Genomic DNA, 5,574 nt, shown 5'->3' on the forward strand with positions numbered 1-5,574 from the left:
TCACTTGGTCTTGCTCACAACATACTGTCATCTTTTTATCCATATCTTGGAAGGCAGGCTTGACCTTAAGCCACCCCTTTCATTTTCACTTTCCTAATTCTTTCCCCTTTCCAAACTGCACCCATTTCCCTTTTTCCCAGGTAGCTTCACTGAATTCCTTTCAACCTATCCTCTATAGCTTTTTGCAATATTGATAATCATGAATATTGAGCCTAATATAATGGCTGTCACTCAACAAATGAAAATCATTTTTCTTATTTTTATTAAATGATCTTCACCGTAATTCCATATGGTGGCTTTGACTGGCCTAGGATGAACTAACCATAGCATAAGATACTGACATGGTAGTGAAATACTATCCTGCAAATTATTACTACATTCTCAATAAGACACACCTGAGTTTAAGGCTAGGCTTTATCAGTCACCATCGTGTGAAACCGGCAAGTTATGTGAACACCTTGGAGCTCAGTTTCTCCTGGATGCAAATACCTACTTCATTGGGATGGTGTAACATTAAATTGGAATAATCATATCCCACTTGCCTGGTGCATGGCAGAAGTGCCAGAAAAGTCTGTCCTCTTTTATACGGAGCTTACTGGAACCTAAACCAGTGACATTTATTGGATACTCCTCTTAAGAGTTTTTATATGTATCTTCTATTTTCTTTTCCATATCCATTTATAAAAGTCTTACTAATTATCCTTTATTGACATTCTGAAGAATTTATAAATGTAAGAATGTTCAGTCTCATTTATTAAAAAAAAAAAAAAGGACATCAAGGAAGGAGAAAATTAACAGTTGGAATGTGAAAACAACTTTTAGCCTGCATTCAACCTATTGCTGAGTATACTTGTTTCCCTGAAAGTTGAGGTAAATTATGCCGCTTCCTGGTGGTAAGGAATTGATTTGATTTTGTTTTGAATAAACTTTGAGAGGGAAAAGTCACATTTCTTCAGCATTTTCTCATCTTATCTATATAAAATGGCAACTGATTTAAGTTAAAGCTCTTCTGGAACTGGTCTTGTAAACTTAGCTCTAATAAACTAAATGTCAATGTGATAAAAAAAAATCCTTACTAAAGAAAAAAATATCTACTTCATTCCAATTCTGAAAAAAATGTGCTCTGCTGCAGCTCTGAGAGGTTCTTTTTGGTATCCTACTGGGGTCCATTCATTTACTTTTTGTTCAGCATAAGCTTCCAGGTAGAGTTTGGGCAAAGTAGCCACCCAAGTTCTTTTAGTAGACGGTAGCAAAGAAGTACAAGAAATATCTGTGTTCATGTCATTTCTTGATGAGCCCTTTTCCTCCAGTGACCTCCAATGTACCATGGCATTTAACTGGATAAATGGTCAATCAAGTTAGACTGTGGCCTCTTTTATTCCAGAAACTGAATTTCCAGTTTTAGATATCAACTTTTTTGATGCTGCTTAACATTGTTAAATGCAATTAATATTCAGTTTACTAGTTTAACATGCATTGGACAAAGGGTTTTTATATCTCAAGCTTGCACAACTGTGAGGAAGAAGAGCTCCTGCTCATCACACTCACAGGGGATGAGAAACTAGGATTTAAGTCTGGCAAAGGGAAAATGATGTGCTAATTCCAACAAAAGGACATTTTGCAGAGAATACTGGAACATCATTTAATTAAAGGTCAAAAATGGACTCTACTGGAACAGGGTCGTAAAGATGTGTCTTAGTAGTAGCAACCTCTGGGAAAAAAAAAAAAAAAAAACAAACCAAAACAAAACACTTTTTATTTTGCACTACTTCAGCTCCCTCTCCAGCCTTTCCATTGATTAGCAGACTGTGCCCCCCCACCCGACTGTGACTGGCCTTTCTGTCCTCCAATTTGCACTCACGGTCCCCTTCCATCCTAGTCAACTTCTCTTGGTTCTTGGAGTATGTCTACTCTCTGATGTGACTTGGGCCCTCACATGTTCTTTCCTCCCCCTGAAGCCTTCATTCCCTTTTTTTGCACGGGTAACTGTTATTTATCATCAAAGTCTCAAATTAAATGACTGAGATAACTACTAGGTTTCCACACCCACCCTGGGTTGGGGCTTAGGGAGTATCCCCAACTTCAGCTACTTTATAACCAGGACCTGCTACATCATTGACAGGTCCCACGGCAAAATGAAAATGGAGGATCCTACTGGCAGCAGGGGAACTCAATCTCCCCTTCTCATGGGCTGTCGTCTCTCTCAACACATGTTGGACAAGTACCCCCCAGACAATGCAGTCTCCACCCTGGGATATGCTTGATGGAGGATGGATGTGAAGAATTAAACAAATCACCAGCTAAACTTGCTATGGCTCTGCCAACCAGAGCAGGGAGGAATGCTGGTAACCCCTACACATACTCCTTCCCCTCCCAAAAGGTGCCTTGAAGGTGTGCCTCTCTCTGACTTTCTTTGTGCTCACACATGGGTAACCCCTGGCTATAATGGCAGAACACATGCTTTCATTGGCCACTGAGACCTGTTACCCCAGTGGTGATCAGCAGTGGTTGGAGTGCCAAAGGGAAGAAAGCTGGGAGCCAAGAACCCTCCTGATGAAGGGGGTGATCAGCGAGAGGCCAGGCTTCATGAGCTGACACAAGCTCCACTGTTCCATTGATTTTTATTTATAAAACACAAATTCAAAAATAAAAGTATTAAACATTTCAAGATAGCCACTTCAGAGTTTAAACTTCAAGAGGGTAGCCCTTCTGAGCATATGGCCCAGGGTGACTATTCCAGCTGTGAGCCTATGAAGCTGGCTCTGTTTATAAGCGGTCACACTTTATTTTTATTGCCATTAAATTGTATCCCCTCCATAAGACATTTATAATATGGTCCCAATGTATTTCATAGAATTAATTTCTTTCTACTTCTGCTTTATATGGAAGCATACTTGCCCGTCCAATTCCAGGTTAAATAACCAATGACCTGTCCCTTCTCTGGTGAAATCTCTTTGGGCGCTACCCTCAGTTTTGGAGGGCAATGTCTCTGTGTACTCTACATAGCAAGAGTCCTTTGTTGTACCATGGCATTTAGCTGAATAAATGGTCAATCAAGTTGAACTGTAGCCTCTTTTATTCCAGAAACTGAGTTTCCAGTATTGGATATCAACATTTTTGATGCTGCTTAACATCATTAAATTCAATTAATATTCAGTTTACTAATTTAACATGCCATGGATTAAGGGTTTTTATGTATCGAGATCTGTGTATGTTTCCTCAGGGAAACAAACAAAAATGATTGATTATGAATATTCTTCTCTTCCTCCCTATACCCATAGAGAAGTGCATAACCTAATAGGAGAGATAGAAAAGTAAATATAAAGTCAAATTCAATACTTTAGCTACTGTACTAGACACAAGAAAAAAGGTGTTTTTGACAGCATATTTATACAGTTAGGAAAATTATAATGATGAGGAGACTATAAACTGAAAACTCTTGAGTTATTTGGAAAAAACTAGTTTCTAGAAAACAGAAAAGTCTGTAGAGTAACTTGAAAGTCATTCAAAATGAAGAAGGATTTTTTTTTCCTCATTAAACATTTGTTTTAATGGGCCTCAAAATTCTGTCACATATTTTTGGTCAAGGAGTTTCCATTAAAAAGTACTGATCTTAAAAACTAATAACCTAAAATTGCCACACACACACACAGAAAAACAAATGGTCCGCAGAACATTCTCCTTTCCTTCTGAAAGTTTTACAATGCTTTGTAATCATTAACCAGTCTTGTCCAATTGACACAAACAGTTCTGAGACCGTTTTTCCACCACCGAGTAAGACTGAGGTGGCAAGTATTGGGGATAATACTCATTTAGCCTTCTGAGCTTTCTGGGCAGACTTGGTGACCTTGCAAGCTCCAGCTGCTTTTTTGTCTACTGCTTTGATGACACAGCAACCATCAGTCTCATGTCACAAACAGCAAAACAGCCCAGAGGAGGACGGTCAGAGAGCTCTCAACACACATAGGCTTGCCAGGAACCATAGCAAAGATGGCGGCATCACCAGATTTCAAGAACGTGGGACTGTCTTCCAGCTTCTTTCCAGAACACAATCTACTCCTTCACCTCAGCAAATTTGCAAGCAATGTGAGGTATGTGACCATCCAGCACAGGTGCATATCCAGCACTGATGTGGCCTGGATGTTTCAGGATAATCACCTGAGTCATGAAGCCAGCTGCTTCCATGGGTGGGTCATTTTTACCATCATCAGTCACACTGCCACAATGAACATCTTTGACGGATACATTCTTGACCTTGAAGCCCACATTGTCCCCAGGAAAAGCCTCACTCAAAACTTGATGGTGCATTTCAACAGAGTTTATTTCAGTTGTAACACTGACTAGAGCAAAGGTGACCACTATGCCAGGTTTAAAAACACTAGTCTCCACTCGGCCCACAGGGACAGTACCAATAGCACAAATTTTGCTGACATCCTGGAGAGGGAGATGCAAGTATTTGCCAGTTGGACAAGTTGGTGGCAGAATGCAATCCAGAGCTTCGAGCAATGTTGCTCCACTGGCATTCCCATCTTTATGGGTGACTTTCCATCCCTTGAACCGCAGCATGTTAGCACTTGGCTCCAGCATATTGTCACCATTCCAACCAGAAATTGGCACAAATGCCACTGTGTTGGTGTTGTAGCCAATTTTCTTAATGTAGGTGCTGACTTCCTTAATGATTTCCTTGTATCTCTTCTGGCTATAGGATGGCTCAGTAGAATCCATTTTGTTAATACCAACAATGAGTTGTTTTACACCTACTGTGTAAGTCAGAAGGGCTTGCTTGAGGGTCCGCCCATTCTTGGAGATATCTGCTTCAAATTCACCAATACCAGCAACAAAATCAGGACAGCACAATCAGACTGAGATGTGTGTGTGTTCACGTTTTTGAAAGTCTCTGTGTCCTGGAGCTTCAATGATGGTCTCATAATACTTGCTGATTTTAATTCCCACAGGAATTTTTCCACAGGAAGATATCAATGGTGATACCATGTTCATGTTCAGCTTTCAGGTTTATGTGAGACCCAGCCTGAAGGAGCCCTTTCCCATCTCAGCAGCCTCCTTCTCAAATTTTTCAGTAGTTCTTTTGTGGATCCCACACACTTGTAGATCAGTTGACCAGTAGTGGTAGACTTGTCCAAATATGGGTGTCCAATGATGACAATGCTGATATGAGTCTTTTCCTTTCCCATTTTGTTTTAGGTTTAGCCGTGGTTTTCATGACACTTGTGTTCTGGCAACAAACCCATTGTGGAGGGGGTGGGGGAAGCCAGCTGAAGAATAATTTAACTTATTTTTGCACATTTTTAGAGGGTAGAAATAAAGAAATAATAAGTGGAAGTTATGAAGAGGTGGGTTTTGATCAAGGCAAAGACCTTTCTAAAAGTGAGAGTATTGAACAATGGAATGGATTTCCTCAGAAGGTGAGGATTTCCTCATTGCTAGAGTTACACAAATACATGTGGAATGGCCAACATCACTTGTTGACTCTGTAAAATAGAACGAAATGGGAAGATTTACGATGAAATGATTTAGTGTGGCAGATAATGGTGCAAAATATCAGGAAATTAGAAC

At 40.0% G+C, this 5,574-nt stretch overlaps 1 pseudogene; it reads right to left on the reverse strand.

Annotated features, from left to right (window-relative positions):
• Positions 1-3,533: 3,533 nt before the first annotated feature.
• On the reverse strand, positions 3,534-5,192 carry LOC125099115 (putative elongation factor 1-alpha-like 3; annotated as a pseudogene).
• Between the last annotated feature and the right edge of the window lie 382 nt (positions 5,193-5,574).

The sequence above is a fragment of the Lutra lutra genome, chromosome 4, assembly GCF_902655055.1.
Source record: "Lutra lutra chromosome 4, mLutLut1.2, whole genome shotgun sequence".
Lineage (NCBI taxonomy): Eukaryota > Metazoa > Chordata > Mammalia > Carnivora > Mustelidae > Lutra > Lutra lutra.